General features: G+C 28.4%; 1 pseudogene; it reads left to right on the top strand.

The window, feature by feature from the left end:
- Positions 1-10582: 10582 nt before the first annotated feature.
- On the top strand, positions 10583-15562 carry LOC113869824 (annotated as a pseudogene).
- Positions 15563-20230: the final 4668 nt, after the last annotated feature.

The following is a 20230-nucleotide window of genomic DNA, read 5'->3' as shown; positions in this document are numbered from 1 at the left end:
TTTCACTAAATTATTTTTTTTTATCACTTTATCATTTTCATCCTCACTCTCACTTACACCTACATTTATATTTAACTAATCCAAATTTTAATCCTTTTTTTAGAACATTTTTCATCCCCAAATGCACTTACTAGTAATAAAATTACCAATACATAAATCTACATATTTATTTACTCTTTTAATATCATTAAAATTAAAATACAAACTAAAAATACGTCATAAATTTATAAAAATATTTTTAACTTAAATTTACAAATTAATTTTTATATATAAAATTTTAGAAGTTAATTTTTATATGTAAAAAATTTATAAATCAGTTTTTATATTTATATTTTTTTTTAATTTAATTTTTACCATTAAATTTAGAATAAAAAATCTTAAATAACAAAATTAAATTAAAAATAAATATAATATAAAAATTAATTTATAAAACTTTTACAATAAAAATTAATATATAAATTCAAATAATTACAGTAATAATATTATTTAAATATATATTTTTATTCAATATTTATTAATATTATAAATATTCTTTTAGCTTACTTATCATGTGTCCATTAATACTTTTAAACACGTCAGCCGCATAAAAGCCACTGCGTGCAACACGAGTTAAAAAAAAACATTTTTTTATAAAACATTCTTGAGTTGAATGTGGAGGCACTTTAGGTAATTATATATTTAAAAAGTGCCCTCGCGTTTTTCGTGTTTAAAATAATAATAATAATAATAAAAGTTCGTTTAAATCTGTCGAAAATCGTTTTTTAAAAGAATAATTTTATTACTGAAGTACAAGGAAATCAAAACTCAACAAAGCTGTTACAAGTGAATCTAATTTGAGGAATCATATATAAAACGATATTGCTTTTCACGAACACAGTATCAACGGGATTATTTTTTTATATATAGTTTTTAATATAAAATTTTAATATAAATAACGAGGAAATAACGAATAATAATATATTAAAAATTTAAAAGAATTCAAAATTCACCACTGACTATTTTAAAATAATAATAAAATACTTTAAAATTTTCAAAAGTCGCCAATTTTTTGTTTGCTCTAAATGCCATATTTTGATAATACAGCTTCAAATCCCATATTTAAATAAATTTTTTAAATAAAAAATCATACAAAAAAGACCCTACGAACGGTTGTGTCTGTAATTAATTGGCTAATAACAAATTAAGAAAATACTAAATAAGATATTTGACAGAAATCAACGGACGGTGGTTCTATTTACAGTTTTCATATAGATAGATTTTGTACTATCAATATTTTTTTTATAGCTAATTTTATTAGATTCTTCGTTGTAAACACATCTTTTTCAATTATTTCTATTTTATTTTCACAACAATTTTTTTAAATATTCTTTGTTTGTTTAAAAAATATTTCCCTTTAAAGTAATTTAAAAAGTGGAATAAAGTTTGGATAAAAATATTTTTAAAAAAATTTCATCTAAAAATACAAATATTTAAAATATGTTTATTATTTTTAAAAAGAATTTTTCTTTTAAATAAAAAATTAAGTTGAAAAGAATTTTCAGAGATATTCTTTTGGAAACAACCTAAGTTTTCAAACCAAGACCTAGAAGTTATCAAGAAATTTTTAACTTGTGCAAAAAAGTCATTATGCTGAATCTGCGGGGACAAAAATTTGAAAGTCTTACTGCGGAGGATAAGATTATTATTATCTCTAATTTTTAGTCATAGTCCAACATGGTCAAACTTTAAGAGGAGAAAGTGTATAAGGAAACTATTTTAGAAGGTCCTCTATCAAGAATAATTAATAACAACTCTATCAATTCTTTCCCTAATTTGCCCTTTATTTCATGTGAAAGGAATTCCTTTGAAGCCTAAGTCTTGAAAGCCAAAGATGTAACGCCCTAAATTTGGTAATATTGTTTAATTTTAATATATATATGGATTGCCATATGTGGTGTGTTGATTTACATGATGATGATGTGAATGTGTATATGTGACCTTGTTAGGATGATAATACGTGTGTGAAAATATGTATATGTTGGTTTGTGATTGGAATTGGAGTGAGAAAAATAGGCTAAGTGTGGGTGCTGCACGGTGTTCTCGTTATAGTCAGAAGATTCTCGCTATAGCAAGAAAGCCCTGAGAGATAAGAGGTAAAACTGTCGCGTTCTCGCTATAGCGAGAGGGTGACAGTGGAGGATGCATTTTAGGGTACAATCTTACTGTAGTGAGAGGATCTCGCTATAGCGAAATTCTGCAGAAACCAGAATGCAGTTTCCTCTGAGATTTTCGCTGTAGCGAGAGTGTCGCGACCATAGGGGTACTTAAAGGGTTAGGGTTCAAGAGAATGAATTATTTTAGATTTCTTCTTCCTTTCTTTTGCGATTTTCTCAATATCGAATCCTATTTCACCGATTACATTGCCTCCCAAGCCGTTTGGGAGTAAGATTGAAAGCTAGATCCACGTTTGGAGCGTTTGGAGGTAAGTTTTCATGGTTAGGGTTTTGGTTTCTCGACTCCATTCTCTGTTTTGTCAGTTTTCCTTGGTTCTTATGGGACTCTTTCATGTAATTAGGACGAAGTTTGTGCGGGGAGTCTTTTTCATCGTTGATTCGTGTGTGGGTCTTCAGTATGAGATAAGGGGGGACTCTACCCTATCTCATTGTGCTTGAAAATTTCTTATTTGGTTGTGTACTATAATGCGGTTAGGATAAAATGTAGGAAAATATGTATTTTGATGAGGATTTAATCTTTAATCATAATGTAGATTGTATAATGTGTGTGATGAAAATGATGTGCTTTGAGTGGTTTGTGATGGAAATAATGTGATTGACTACAATGTAGTCGGTGTTGGTAGTACGTGTGTTAAGAATGATGGTTGTACTTGAAATTATGTTGGAAATGTTGTGCATTGAATGTGATGTGAATGAATGTGGGCTTGTGTGTTGTGAATAGATGTGAGTCTGTGTGCCGTGTGCTGTGAATGAATACTATATGTGGCTCAAATATGTGTGAAAATACATGTTAAATGCGGTTGTGAATATGCTATGAATGGTTTAGCGATACACTGGAGGTATGAAAGATGAAACGGTAGAAATACCTTGGGGAAGAGAGAATGGTGGTGATACCAACAGTGAGTGTGAGTGTATCACAGGCCACACACTCTCCTCCTAATTAGACCTTTGACCAACACCTTTTCCAAGCGACTCATGACCACACACGTAGTATCCGTGATGCGGGAGTAACCGACGACCATCTATGGTATAAAACTGTGATCACAGTGCTACAGTGAGCGTGGCTATGTGCAGTAAGCTCACGTATATAAAATGTGTTGGTGCAGTGAGCGCATCAGTTGTAATTTGAAATAGAATATGTGAATTGTGTGAGGTGAGTTTCTACGTTTGCATATGTTGGATAGTATAGAGTACTCACCCTTACATTTATTTTTCAGGTGACCAAGACGATCAGCACTGGTCTCAGTAAAGGAGTGGATGAAAATGCTATAGGACTAGAAATTGATTTGAACTCTGATGTAATTGAATTAGTCCTGTAGAAATCATTGATACAAACTTGTAAACCATCCTTATTTGAAAATATTTGTTTGAACTTATGCACTGGGAACCACTTTAAGGAAATTTTTTTATGATTCCCATTTTTCTTTCAAAATTTATTTATTGGAAATTAAATTTAAGGTGTTACAATAGAAGTCTAGACACTTAGCAAAGTCCTGAATTAACCTAGTATTGGTATTGGCAGATCTACCATTAGATTTTTCATGTTGAAAGATGACTGAGTTGAAGCCTCCAGCTAGGTACCAGGGCTTATTAATAGTGGTATTAAAGTTCTTTAACATCTCCCAACACTCAGTTGTTAGGTTTTCTTAGGGGCTAGCATAAATGAAAGATAAAACCTAATTCTATTGGCCATTGCTAATGTTGAGGTAAATGATGTATTTATTGATAGCTATCATATTAACCTTTATTTTGTTGGTGTTCCGGCAACATCAAATACCTCCAACAAAATCAATTGCATCAATTTTCATAGACCTATCTAAATTAATTTTCTAAATAATAGAATCTACCTTTTTAAAACTAATTCGAAGTTCAAATATGGCAAGAAAATCTAATTTGTAGATACTAATTAAATCATTAATAAGCCTATGAAAAATTTTATGGCCAACATCTCTACAATTTCAAAAGAGACAATTCATAATCCTAATGGAGAGCGGGGTTAACATCATTAAGATGTAGAGGAAACTTGCTCTAGTTAACCAAGAGCAAAACATTTTCAGAGTTTATAAACTCTAAGTTATTAGAATTATCAAAGTCCATGTTGGGAAGGTTATCTGGTGGTCTATCAATAAAGGCATATTTCCAGGGCTTACACTCCTGTCAAATTAAATCAGAATTAAGTTCTAAGAGGTTCTGAATAGAGTATCCTGATTTGGACTTTTCCTTATAATATTTTGGAAATGTTCCATTAATAGAAATGTATCTTTACTCTCCTTATCTTCATTACTCTCCTGATTCTCCTGGTTATTACTTAGATTAATAGACTTATCCAAATTAGATGCAACCTGCTTAGCTTTATCCCATAATCCTACTTTAGGTGCTCCTTTATCTTTACTAGGTTTTCTCATAGATTCATTTAATCTAGACCCATTAGTTAGGTTTAGAAGTAGTTCTCTGGCTAACTTGGTTACTAGGAACAAACTTACTATTATGTAAGGAAGCAGAATTGTTCATTTCCTCATCACCTAAATTCAACCTCTGATCATGATTAGGCAACCCAAGGATATCAAATCTAGACCCCACCTGAAGGTCTTTTCTCCTACCCTGAATTCCAGGTGAGTTAGTTTTCTTTCTAAAGGGTTTTTTGGAGCATTTAGAGGCTAAATTGATTCTTATTCTTCCCATCAAAACTCTCCTGATCAATCATAATTAGGTCCCTAGATCCCTCAGTGTTATTAGGCACTACCACTTTACAACCAACATCTATGTCCCTTTTATTAGCATCCAGAACAGGCTCTCCCTGACCCATTAAAGGAATTTCAGCACACTGCTCTAGATTGTGACCATACTTTCCACATTTGAAGTAGATGAGATGCAACTCCTCATATTTTACCTTAAATTTCTGACTCAATACTTTAAAGGATGGGCTAGATTCCTTCTCAGGTCAATCACTATACATGTCCTAGCAAATTTTTCCCTTGAGATTAGTGAGGTGTGGGGGTCTATTTTCAACATGGACCCTAAATAGTCACCTACTTGCCATATGAATTTATTATTATAGAGTTCTAGAGGTAAATCAGGCATACGTAGCCACACAGCTATTTTCCTCAGATTATAGTTTTTAGGCCTAAACAGGGGCCTCCATCTCTAGACTAACAAGTAATGATCTAAAATTAACCAAGGCCTTTCAAACAAGGTTTGTTTATAGTTCTCTATGTTCTCAAATTTAACTAACAAAAAATCGTTGTTCAGGTCAAGAATCTTTAAGGCTCCATTTTTGCTCCAGATATTACCCAATTTTTGGTTTAGAAAGCTAAAACTAATGGACTTACCTAGGAGTTTAACAATTAGTGTGAATTTTCAGGGGTTACACCAGTCTTTGTAATCATTTAAGAGAATCCTAATATTAGGACATAGATCTTTAGGGTTTTTAGGCAAATAAGATGAATCTTTAGTTTTAGGCAAAATATTAAAATTATCCAAAATAGATTTTACTATTTCTTCATCATTCAGAGTTATATCAAGATCAGTTGACTCTAACATAACATCTTTATACGAACAAGAATTAGAAACCCTAGATTTAGAAAATACCTGATTTGCTTTCAAGATTGGTGTCTACAATGAGCTTTCTATGCCTATCTTGACTTTTTTGTGCTCAAATCCATGATATCTAACTCCTCTGTAGATCATTTTTTCGCTTTGTGATGCTCCATACTCCCAGCGCATCAGAATAGTGGATAGGAACCAGATTCTCTTTCTCATATGATGTTCTAATGTGTTTCCCTCAATGTACAAGCTACGCAACCCTCACAAGGTAGCAAGGGTAAGATACCTTAGCGCCGCTCCTTAAGCGTCTCCCAAAAAAGAAGGACCACGAGTTCTTGGAGCCTTTCTTTAACTGCAGAAAACCATTAATTTTTGTTATACTTTTAACATTTAATTCTTCGGTACTTCAAAAGTTTAATATAACGTGTTAAATGTTTTTTTAATATACTAAATACTTTTTAATTAATTGAACTTGATAGATACGAATATGAAATAATACATGTTGATGAATTTTAACGGATATATGTAAGTTAAATAAAAAAAATAAATTATTTATTTATAAAAAATATCATAATTAACTATTGTTATGTTAAATATATTTTATTTATTTATTTATTATACTTATCAGTATTTTCATAGTTTATCTGTTTAATAACAAAAATAAAGTATAGTTGATTCATCTGAACGAAAATGTCACCACGCACGAAAAGAAAAAAATGAAAGCATGAAAAAAATATTGTATAAAATGACAAGTTTATTTTTTTATTTAGTTACTTATCATTACATTAAAAATATTTTATTTATTTCATGTAAATCTTTAAAAAAAAAACTATTTATACTTTTTTCAATATCTTCATAAAAATAATGAATAAAAATGAAATAATGTATACATGTTTTTTCTTTATTTGTCTTTTTTTTTTGTTTTTTTATAATTTTTTAAACATTAATATTTTATTAAAAATAAAAAAAGTATAATAAATATTTTAACTAATTATATTTTTAATGAAAGTTAATAATGTATTAAAATATTATTAATCTAATTTATATAAATAATTGAGATTTTTAAAGATTCTGTTGCAAATCACTTCTAAGAATAATACTTAATATAATAAGACTCTAAACAATAACAATAATTTATTTTATTAATATACTTTTGAAACATTTCTACATTAAAAAAAAATACTAATATTTAATTATATGTATCATCTCAAATTTTAGTCTTTATATAATTGTTAATTATTATATAATAATTTTTTTGTTGCAATTATAAAAAGATAAAATTTAATTCTAACATTGTTGTTGGTGTAATTTTTCAATTATAATTTAAAACATATTTTTAATATATATATCGATTATTAATGTTAGTATGTTGTGCTTTTTAAAAAACTTTAAATAGAGAGTTAGAGAATATATATACTTTTCATAATTGGAGTTTCACGCTTATAGATTAATTTACTATAAATTCACTGTGTATATATTAAAAGAAAGTTAATTTTACTTTTATATAGATTATTAAAACTCAGCTTAAATTCGGATCTTCTCTTTTAGTTCGTTACGCAAAGTATAGGCCAGTTAACTATCTCTGCATGTCCTTTTTAATTTTTTTAAATTTTTTTTAAAAGTTATATAGTCATAAAAATTAAAAAAAAATACAGCATTTTTAATTTTAATATAATTTATAATTTTTCATGTTAAAAATCTATAACGTTAAATATTTTTGCATCCAAATACACTAAATATGAAAAATAAAAAATTAAATTTAATAGTAACAATTAAAATGATTTATTTTTATAATAATAATAACTTTAACTCTTAAAATTAAATTTAAACAATTAATAATAAAAAATTGTATATATTAATAAATATTTATTATATTTTTATAACTCTAATGTAAAATATTTTTTAATAGTTTTTATTTTAATTGTTTAAAATTAACCTTAATGAATAGGATTAATAAAATTTTTCTTTTCAAAATAGGTAATTAAAAAACCAAATTTAATTTAATTTAATTTTTCTATGTTTTTTAGAAACAGCCTTATAAAAACATTCAAATAATCTTTTATTAATTTGATTTGATACTTAACATTATTTAATCTTCTATCAAAATTAGAATATTTATATTTTTAATTTTAAAATATCAATAAATAAAAAAATATAAAAAACAATTCTATAAATTGGGTAAAAGGACAAATACAAATATCTTAATGTTACTAAAATTATAATATAATAAAAAAGGAATTTGAACATGTTATTTGTCTTTAAATTTCTATATTTTTCATATAATTTATAGAATTTTGAAGTATTAATTTTAATATTTAAAACACATAATATCTAAAAATTATTATACTTTCGAGTCAAAGTATGTATAATTTTTAAAATTATGATATTGATATTTCATTTTAGTTAGTATACACACAAATGTATAACAATTACAAAAATTAATAATAACAAATTATAGCTGAATAAATTATAAAATTTAATAATAAATTATTTAGACAATATTTATAGACATAGAGAGGAGTAATGATATATAAATATAGCTTAGTCTATCTATTACAAGATAATAAAAATATTACACATAAACATATTAACATTTGACCAAAATTTTTTATATGAAATTAATTAATATTTAAATAATAGAAATAATTTCTTTGTTATTCAGCGATATATATTTTTATAATAATTTTTTTTTTGCTAAACATCAACATTTTATTAAGGATAAATTTAGAATACATATTTTTATAATGAATTAATTTAAAAAATATTAAAATAAATTATGCTTATATATAAAGTTAATAAAATTATACTTATTTTTTTTTCTGCAGTGTCTTTATAAAATTATTTCAAAGGTACTTATAAATAGAATTTGGAGTATAGTAATAGGCATAATAAATGAGCAACAATTAGCTTTCATATAAAAAAAAAGTTAGTTAGTGTGCTTGTTACCAATGAGGTGATAGATTATGATGAGAAAAGAAAAAAAATGTTGTGTTGAAAGTAAATTATGAGAAAGCATATGATTCAGTGGATTGAAAATATATGTTATCTATGTTATGAAAGTTTGACTTTAGGGAGAAGTGGGTAAGGTTGATGGAGACTTGTATTTGTAGTGGTCATTTATCGGTCCTTGTTAATGGGAGCCCAACAGAAGAAGTGACTATTGGTAGAGGCCTCAAATAAGGTGATCCTTTATCTCATTTCCTATTTTTATTAGCAGTCAAAGGTTTAGGAGAATTGATGAGAAGTGTTGTCTCAAAGAGTCTTTTTTTCAGAGGTCAAAGTTAGTGATAGACCATAAATTTCATTGTTATAATTTGCAGATGATACTTTGATTATAGGCAAAGCTATTGAGCGATAAAGGCTATTCTACGAAACTTTGAGCTTATATGTGCGCTTAAAATTAATTTTTATAAGAGTTGTATTGTGAGGGTGAATGTGATAGGTGATTTTCTAGACACAACATCTCGATTTCATAAATTGTAAGGTGGAATTATTGTCTTTTCGGTATTTAGGCATCTATGTTGGGAAACCAAAAAGAAAAAATGCTTGACAAAAGCTTATTGAAGTGCTTAATTGCAAACTATCATCTTAGAAGCACAAATATATCTCTATTGGAGGTAGAGTAACACTTCTAATGTTGTTTTAAATAGTCTTTCACTACATTATTTATCCTTTTAAAAAATGTCACTAGGTGTAATTAAGGAAGTGGTGAAGATTCATTGTCAATTTCTTTGGAGTGGCATAAATGAATCACTAAAAATAGTTTGAGCTAAATGGGAAAAAGTATGCATGCCAAAAGAATGAGGCTAGTCTAGGGGTGAGAATGTGGAATAGTTCAATCGTAGCTTGTTAGGTAAATAAGTTTGGAGAGGTTTAAAGTCTCCAAACTCATTGCACTTTAATGTGTTATAGGCGTGATATGGATCATGTGTTCATATGTTAATTTCTTTAGAGGTAGTCTATAGTGCTTCAGATTGGTGGAAGGACGTGGTGTGTGTCTGTAAGTAAGCGAATGGGTGGATAGATTCTAATGTCACACGAGTACTTAGCGATGATTATTCTTTTAATTTTTGGAAAGATAAATGGGTAAGAAATATTGCATTGGTAGATTTATACCCAAAGCTATTTTCAGTAGCGATTAATAAGGAGGCACGAGTGATTGGTAATAGATGATTTGAGATGGGTTAATGAGTATAAATTTTTTTGAGGAGAAGACAATTGTTTTCATGGGAAGAGAATTTATAACAAGATTTGTGAAAAACTATAGAGGGTAAAAAGCATAGAGAAAATGTGAATAAGATGTTGTTGTGGAAGTGTGATGGTAACATGAAATATAGTTTGAAATTAACTTATTATTATATTCATCATTTCTTTACTACAATTAGCAATTTGAAACTGAGTCTAGTTTAGGTGTTACGCAAGATTTAGGATGAGAAAGAACTTGACCAAATATAAATTATTAATTCCTTCAAAAGCTTGCCCGTGAGTTATGTGATATAAAAAATGATAATATATTGCATTTTTTTTATATTGTGATGTCTCTATTAAATTGTGTTACACTGTAATGATTTGGTGAGAGTTTATTCTTACCTAAAAATATAAGATATTACTAAGAATGCCTGAAATCAGATGTGAAAAAAAGAAACAGAAAAGAGTCGCAATGTTATGTCGGTGAAAATTATAATTACTACTGTCAATCAATTATTATTTTTTTTAAAACTCAACCGTGAACCACGAGATTTTGTTACAATAAGAGGGAGTCACTTTCCGGGGGTACTCATCGATCGTACGTGAGGAATTGAATGGTAGCAGAAAATAGTGAAGCAATGGAGAAAGAGTGTGAGTTGAAGGCGATTTTCCTTCCTTTTCTATCAACAAGTCACATAATTCCCGTTGTGGATATTGCAAGACTCATCGCCATGCACGGCGTTGATGTCACCATCATCACCACAGCACACAACGCCACAATTTTCCAAAACTCCGTTGACCTCGATTCCACTCGCGGGCGTTCCATCAGAACCCACGTTGTCAATTTCCCAGCTTCCACGGTGGGTCTTCCACCGGGAATCGAAGCCTTCAACGTAGACACTCCTCGCGAAATGATCCCCAAAATATACATGGGTTTGGCCGTTCTCCAACCACAGTTCGAACAACTATTCCACGACCTTCAACCCGATTTCATCGTCACCGACATGTTCCACCCTTGGACTGCCGATGTTGCAGCCAAACTCGGCATTCCAAGGCTTATGTTTCACTGCGGTAGCTATCTTGCGCGATCTGCGGCGCTTTCCGTGGAACAGTACGCACCCCATTTGAACGTGCAATCCGACAACGAGAAATTCACTTTACCGGATTTACCCGATAAATTGGAGATGACGCGTTTGCAGTTACCCGATTAGCTTAGGTCTCTGAATCCATACACAGAGTTGATGAAGACCATCAAGGAATCTGAAAAGAGAAGCTATGGATCGTTGTTCAATAGTTTCTATGATCTCGAGAGTGCTTATTATGAGCATTATAAGAAGGTTATGGGGACCAAGAGTTGGGGCTTGGGCCCCGTTTCGTTATGGGCAAACCAAGATGATTCGGATAAATCTGCAAGAGGATACGTAGGAGAAGGAGAAAGAGAAAATGAAGAGCAAGGGTGGCTTAAATGGCTCAACTCGAAGCCAGAGAAATCTGTTCTCTACGTGAGTTTTGGGAGCATGAACAAGTTCCCTCAATCCCAGCTTGTGGAAATTGCGCATGCGCTTGAAGATTCAGGGCATTGTTTCATCTGGGTTGTTAGGAAAAAAGGCGAGGGTGAAAACGATGGTGGGTTTTTGGAAGAGTTTGAGAAGAGAGTGAAAGAGACGAACAAGGGTTATCTAATATGGGGTTGGGCACCCCAGTTGCTGATTTTGGAGAATCCAGCGATTGGAGGATTGGTGACTCACTGTGGCTGGAACACGGTTGCGGAAAGTTGCCAATGGTGACATGGCCTCTTTTTGCTGAGCAATTTTTCAATGAGAAGCTTGTGGTAGATGTATTGAGAATTGGGGTGGGAGTGGGAGCGAAAGAGTGGAGGAACTGGAATGAGTTTGGGAGTGAAGTGGTGAAAAGGGAAGATATTGGAAATGCGATTGCTTTGATGATGGGTGGTGGAAAGGAAGATGCAGATATGAGGAGAAGGGCGAAAGAGCTAAGTGGTGCGGCGAAGAGAGCTGTTAAGGTTGGTGGTTCTTCGCACAACAATATGGTGGAACTGATAAAGGATCTCAAAGCCATCAAACTTTGCAAGGGTCAAAACTGAACTGAGATGAAACGATGACAATGAATCCTTGAAAGTTCGATTCACCCTCCATGTTTTGATTTGAATGACTTGGTTTGGTGCAGTTTCATGTATGTTTCTTTCTCATGAATAAAATAAGTCGCGTTTGATTTCGATGACTCGGCCGTAAAAATAGCATGTAAGATTGACTTGTTTGTTGTTGAAATGAAATTTTAGCTTTAATTTTTAACGGGTTTTTCTGACTTCCTTTGTGGTATATTAATAAATGTTAAATGTATTCTATTAAATATTTAAATTATTATAAACAATTATTAATATTTTATATTTTAAGATAATAAATATTTTTATTTACTTTACTTATCTTTAAATACATGTTAAAAATTTAGATTATAAAAAAATAAACTAACTAATAAATATGTCTGTGCGTTATAGGTTACATAGATTTATTTTATTTTTTATTAAATTAATTTATTTTAAAATCCTATAAATATAATTTAAATATAAAATATATATAAATTTGTTATCCTATATATTTATAATACTCTTCAATAATAAGAATTTTTATTTCTTTTGTTGAAGTTACTCTAGACAATACAATATATAACTGACAAATACTAAATACAGATTTTGGCAAATATTGTCTAACATAATGTAACGATTGTCTTTAGCTTTTGTTTACTGTAGTTGCATAACATAAGTTTATTGAAAATTGTTTTCTTATTAAAAGAAAATGTCACTTAAAGTTACTTGTTAAGGGATAAAAATAGGTTAGGTTAGGATAGACTTTGCATAAATAGACCTAACCTTTATTTGAAGCCTAAGCCTCACCAATTATTTGTCATAGGTTTTTTTTATAAAAGTCTGATTTTGCTTATTAGCCTTTTTAATTTCTACTTCGTATCAAAATATTCAATAGGTTATTAAACTTCTTTATAAATAGACTACTAAATATCTAAATAGATATATCTTTTAAAAGTTATAAGACTTATATCCAAACAAATTATTAAAAAATAATATAATATAAACAAGTGCGCAATATTGTAAAAAGATGATGAATGAGATGAGATGAACTAGTGATATATGTAATCAAGAGAGTAGTGCAATGTAAATCAATGTTATACGTATAGGATATGCAGAAAACTTCAGCAATTAGGACTTTCTCTCTCTTAGAGGATATAGATTAAAGACATTCTTCAACTCTAATAAAAAAGATTAGGTTTTTAATTTAAGATGTTTTTATTTTAAAATTTAATTGATTTAAAATACTATTATATTATTATTTTTATATAAAATTATTTAATATATTATTATAAATTTTATGAATTTTAAATAGGTCATTCTAATAGGCCTAATAGACATTTTTTTAAACTTAAACTTGATCTATATAATTAATTAAGCTTTTTAAAAAGCTTATTAATTAAATAGGCTAGGCTAGGCTAGGCTGTAGGCTCCTGTTGTATAGCTTGACCTATTTTCATCCTTATTTGCTGTTAAAATTATTTGCAAAATAAGTATTTTAGCACTAATGTTACCTTTTGTGGTTAATTTTACTTTAATTATCAACTCTTCTAAACGCATAATAAGGAGTCTTGTTCCATTGCATATTCCTAATGTTCAAAAATTCTAAAGGATACATAAGCTCTTGTTAAGTGATTTTATTAGTTGTTTTATCAATCTTGTCAAAGCTTCTGTATTATTTTATTAATTTTTCAATCATATTTATGATAGAACTATTAATATCATCAACAATGTCATTTAAAGGAGTAAGTATGACTCTCTTTTGAAAATATTTTTTTTTTCGCATTTGTTGAAATTTTGGATATGTGCTTTCAAAAAATTGTTTGAATAGATCCTCCATTGTTTTGAGTAGATATTGGTTTAGAATTTTTATCTATGTGTGTGTTTTTTCTTTCTTTACTAATTGTTGGCATATTTCCATCTCTAACCTGTATGAGTCATTTATTAAATTCATGTGCAAAGGAATTTACCTTACTTGAAGAGGAGTTGTTGATAATTCTCATACTTTTGGTCAATGTAGAAATTTAGTAGTGATCCTACAAATAAGACTTATTAATGTATGCTTGACTATGTCTTGTTGTTGTCCTTTTGGTATCATGGGTAATATTTGTTTAAAATCTCTTCCAAGAAATATTGTTTTTTCTCAAATGGCTTAAATGTACTATTAGAATATTTATAATCAATAATATATTTGAGGAACCTAACAAAAGCCTCAAAAGTCAATCTATTTATCATTGGTGCTTCATTCCAAACATTGAGATTTGTTTGAATTATTAATCGAGCAAACTTAGTATTTGTTTGATCGAGCATGCGCTCTCTTTAAAAAGATCTAATAGTATCTGAAATATACTATGAATTGTTTTACCACTTAGGAAGCAATAATGCTGCAATACCTATAAAATTTTAAAGTAAGAATAAATGAGATATAAATAAAATCAAGTATATAATAGTTTATTAAAGTATTTATTAAAATGTAAAAATATTAATTTTAACGCATATTTTTGTAATTTTTATGACAAATAAAAAAATAATTTTGATGATGCTAATGCATTTTTTTATTGTAAATATTAATGATAAATTTAATTTATATTAATATAATAAAACAAATATTTGATTTGAAATTTTTAGTTTTGTAAATTTTTAAATTTGAAAAATAAAAATTAAATACTACATGTGTAATTACAAAAATTAATAAAAATATATGCACATACAATTTTGTTAAAAGTTATACAATAAGTAAGAAAATGTTAAATATGAGAGATATATAATTAATAAAAATACAAAATCAAGTTTCAGCAAGTTGTTAAGTACCTGATGATGCAATAGCAAGTACTATTTATTTCTCACCCCTTAATTTAGAAATGATAATTTTGTAAAGAAAAGCTTTTCCAGTACCTTTATAGCCATATTAAAAATAAAGTCCACCTATATTAGTAGAGATAGCGTTAGTAATTTCATTGTATATTTGTCTTTGTTGGTCATTTAATAATTGTGTTCTTGTTTCAACTTTTCAATATTATAATCAAGCTCCTCTCTAATAAGTCTATTGTGCATCACTTCCAATGCCTCCCATGTTATCCCACTATTTTTTGACATTTGTAACCTCACCATAAAGAAGATAAATAATTCTCTTAACTGAGAAGGTAAGGCTCAATGACTTACTTCATTCGATGCATCATTCTATTCTTTATAATCATTTAGAAGGCCAAGAGCCACAAGCTATCTTGATTTCTTTGTAACCTTTTTGGTCTTTGAATAATATTTAACAAAATTCTTAAGTAATATCTTTCACCTGATGTTGGATAAACATAATAAATTCTTCTAATTGTTCTTCTAATTTGCCTTTGTTTCTATTTTTTGTTTCTATCATCCCAAACAAATTTTGTAGGATTCATTTTCATCCATGATGTAAACATGATTTGTTCTATTCCTTCCCTTCTGATAACTATTGACAAATATTATGAATCCTGTAGAGCAATTGAATTTTCTCCAAGTAAATGAAAGATTAATCTCATAACAGCTGAACTTCTATAATGTATGTCAAAGTTATAATTTTTTAACTTATTTTGCATACTGACACATATCTGAAAGTAATTATAAGAAATAGAAGCAATAGTTATAATATTTATGACCTCCATAAAATTTTGAGTATATAAAAAAAAGAAAAATGTGTTCAATGTTATTTAAAAAATAAAAATAAATACAATATAACACTTAATATCAAAGTCATTATGAAATTTAATTAATAAAATTAACTAAAAGTGTATAGGTATAACAACAACTATTATTTATTTTAAAAAATAATATAAAAATTCGTACACCTAATAAATATATAATAACTAATAAATATATAATTTAATAATATTATTTAATTATAATTATAGAATATTATTATTTTTATTTATATAATGTTAGTAATTTTTTATTAAATTCAATTCAATTCACGTATACAATCGATTTTGATAAAGGCCCTACTACAAGCCTTCCAAGAATGATACTTAATAGAATTAAACATTTCACTAGTATTTAACACACTATTATTGAAGAGAATATTATTCCACTGAAGCCAAATTGTCCACATTACCACAAACTATACAATTACAATTTCCCTTCATTTCTTTTTTCCATATTGAATTTCACACATGCTTAATAACGTCTCGTGCAGATATCCAGATAAGCATAAACTGACACCAAACTATTTAAACACCATGTACCATAGTCTCATAGAGATACTACAATGCAAAAAAAGATATAATATGTCCTCATCTTCTGTATCACATAACCCACAAGCTTTCGAGGGAATCATTAATCCACATTTGGTCAAGTTCTTTTGCACTGGAATTGCATTAAGTAATAGATACCAAACAAATACCACTACATTCCTCGACGCATTAACCTTCCAAATTTGTGTAAGGCTTGTACTAGACCCAGCTCCAAATTGCTACCTGCAGTGAAGAAATGATGAATATAGTGATAAGCGAATTGCACACTATATTTCTTGTTACCATCACACTTTTACAACAACATGTATTTACATTTTCTCTCGGCCTCTTATCCTCAATAGTTTCCTACAACAGCTGTTGTAAATTTTTCTCTCATGAAAACAATTGTCTTTTCCAAGAAATTTTTCACACCCATTGACCTATCTTAAATCGTCTGTTATCCACCACCCGTGCCTCCTTATTAGTCATTGCTGAAAACAGCCTTGAGTATAAATTTGCCAACACAATATTTTCTGCCCCCTTATCCTTCCAAAAACTAACATTGACTAACTTCTGCAAATTGTAACAAAAAAATTTCTAGTCCATCATTAACTTTGACGCAAAAAAAAGACTCTCTAAGAAGACACTTCTAATCATTCCCCCCAAACATTTTGATGTTAATAAACATAAGAAAGAAGATAAATGATCGCCTTATTTGAGGCCTCAACTAAGTCTTTTTGCCGAATTGCTCTGTTCAAGTCTGAGTGTTGGTTAGACAGATAATATGGAATATTAAGTCTTCTGTGTTTATTTGCAAGAATCCTCAGCTTTCCCTTCCCTACGTTAGCCATTGACTAGGCTAGGATCAGATGGGTTCTTCCCCCTAAGGACCAGTTCAGATGGGTTCTTTCCACTCCAAATTGCTACCTGCAGTAATTTGTTTGCTGCTGCTTATGGAGGTATCCTTAGAGATTGGAAAGGAAATGTTGTTGCTAGTTTCTATTGCTCGTTGCCTCCTTGCTCCCCTCTTGAAGTGAATCTCTAGAGACTTTTCTATGGCACCCAATTAATTTTGTAGCATGTTGACATGACTCTTTGTTGGATTGAGACTGGTTCACACGATGCCCTGCTCTGCATCCAACATGTTTAGTCTTCTTCCCATCCCTTGTTTCATGTTATTTGTAAGATAAGGGACAAGCTTAAGTTTGTAAAGTCTGTTAGGCTAGGTCATATATTTAGGGAGGTCAAACATTGTGCAGATTTGTTGACCAAAGTTGGCCTAGAGTCCCTTTCTCCTTTGGTTTGTTTTATTGATACTTCTTGTAGGTTGCTCCCTTTCTTATGTTGCGACTGGTGTGGTTGTTGGACCCTTAGGTCCACTTTTTAGTGTGTTTTGTTGTTTGGGTTGTTAGCTCCCTTTCTTAGAAAAAAAAAAAAAGAATATTTATATTTTTAATTTTAAAATATCAATAAGTAAATAAATAAAAAATAATTCTATAAATTAGGTAAAATGATGAAAACAAATATATTTAATGTTACTAAAATTATAATATATTAAAAAAGTAATTTGAACATGTTATTTGTCTTTAAATTTCTATATTTTTCAAATAATCTATTTTTAATTAATAGAATTTTGAAGTATTGATTTTTAATATTTAAAACACCTTAAATGAACCGAAATTATATTTATAAAAATACTGAAAAAATTATTAAAAAAAAAGAAACCAAATCTAAAAATTATTATACTTACGAGTCAAAGTATGTATAATTTTTAAAATTATGATATTGATATTTCATTTCAGTTAGTATACACACAAATATATAACAATTATGAAAATTAATAATAATAAATTATAGCTGAATAAATTATAAAATTTAATAATAAATTATTTAGACAATATTTATAGACAGTGAAGTAGTAATGATACATAAACATAGCTTAATCTATTTATTACATGATAATAAAAACATTACACATAAATATATTAACATTTGATAAATTTTTTATACTAAATTATATTAATATTTAAATAACAGAAATACAATTTTTTTTATTCATTGCTATATATTTTTATAATGAATTAATTTTAAAAATAAATATTAGAATACATTACGCTTTTATAAAGTTAATAAAATTTTACTTAATATATTTGTTATATTATTTAACTTTTTCAATGTGTATAGTATAACCTTATATAGCCTTTAATAGGCACAAATATTCTAATTTTATATATAAAAAAAAGATGGAGAGACTTTAAAAGTAAATATTTATAATATGTGAATAAAAATATTAGATAAAAAAGGAAATTTATAAAAATAAAATAAAATAAAATAAATTACATATTACATATATGACTTAAATTGAATAAATGTTTTTATTTAAGTTATATAGAAGTTAATTTAAATAAATTTTTGTGTAAATAAAAAATTAATTTTGATCAATTTTCATTTAAATTAGTAATGCACAACTATATGATGTAGAAATTGATTTAAATCAATTTTATTATTAATGCAATAAAGAAATCGATTTAAATCAATTTTGTTATTATGACTATATTATATAAAATTGATTTAAATTGACTTTATTGTTAATGTTACTTATTTATTATAAAAAAATTAATTTAAATTAACTTTATTACTAATGCTACTCATTCATTATAAAAAAGTCAATTTAAAATTGATTTAAATCAAATTTAAATCAATTTTATTATTAATGCTACTCACTCGTTGTAAAGAAATTAATTTAAATCAACTTTATCACTAATGCTATTATTGCAAAATTGATTGTAATTAATTTTGTTGTTATTAATATTTACTCGTTAAAAAAAAGGTCAAACTATAATCGACTTTGCTCCACACTTATACTCTAAGAAAAAATTGATTATAATTCAATCTCTTTCGGCAAAAAGTAACATTTTAAGGTAATGCGATACTGTTTGGATGGTGTTTATGGTAAAAAATGACAGTTTGTAAACAAATAATCTAAGAGCAATCTGTAAACTGAATTTAGGTCATCTTGAATTTTTTTAAGTATGTTGTGATTAAAATAATTAAATGAATGACGTAAAAAGAGTATTAAACAGGAGTAGTGAATAGTAAATGGGTAGAACTAGATTAAACATAGAAGTTTTTACAAGAATGTGATAAATAAGAATCAAATTGCAGGAACAGAAACAAGCAAAATGAAATGAAACTAAAATGCAGAAACATAAACGTGCAAAATGTAACGTACAACTCCTTAGCAACAACGAACAATAGCAACTATGTGCCTCTGGGGAGCTAGTGTCTGGAACGGTGCAAGGATTCAGCGTGTGGAGGTTTTTGATGCAAAAAGTCATCTTTCAAAAAGTGAATCTTTGAAGTATTTATGGGCAAAAGGACCATCACCGTTCTCCTTCTTTTGCGAGCACTTATCAGTAACTGCCTTCAACTGCTGCTGCCCATTATTCTTGATTGCTTGTGATCGTGCTGTCGCTTGGGGCTTCTTCCATAATCGCTATCGCCCACGATCTATCTTGATGTAGTTGAACCTTTGTCAGGTGGTAAATGCTGATAATTGTTGGTGACTGCTTTTGAGTCTTGCGATAACTTTTGAATCCTATCCGGACTTTTATTTTCTATCTTTTGAGCAGTTCTAGGAGAAATCTAAGAGGCTCATTTAACATTGATCTTAGAATAATTTTTTCTTGACTTCTTTTTTTGACTAATTCTGGATAATCTTAGAGCTCTTCTTAGTTTTGTGGACTTGAGTATTTTCTAACCATTCCCTATTTTTTGAGCAATTTTGGAGAAAGACTAGAGCTCATTTAAGTTTATGAACTTAAAATATTTTATGACCAATTCCTGATTTTCGAGCAATTCTGTGTGTTAGAAATTTTAAAACCCTCAAAACTCATCAAAAGACGTTTAGCCTTGTGGTCTTGAAATAATCTTCTTTATTTCGACCAATTTTAGATATCATCAGTCCAATAACTAAAAAAATC

This window comes from Abrus precatorius, unplaced genomic scaffold (assembly GCF_003935025.1).
Source record: "Abrus precatorius isolate BTA unplaced genomic scaffold, Abrus_2018 Scaffold6, whole genome shotgun sequence".
NCBI lineage: Eukaryota > Viridiplantae > Streptophyta > Magnoliopsida > Fabales > Fabaceae > Abrus > Abrus precatorius.
Note: the sequence above shows the minus strand (reverse complement) of the source record. Positions and strands in the feature narration are given on the sequence as shown.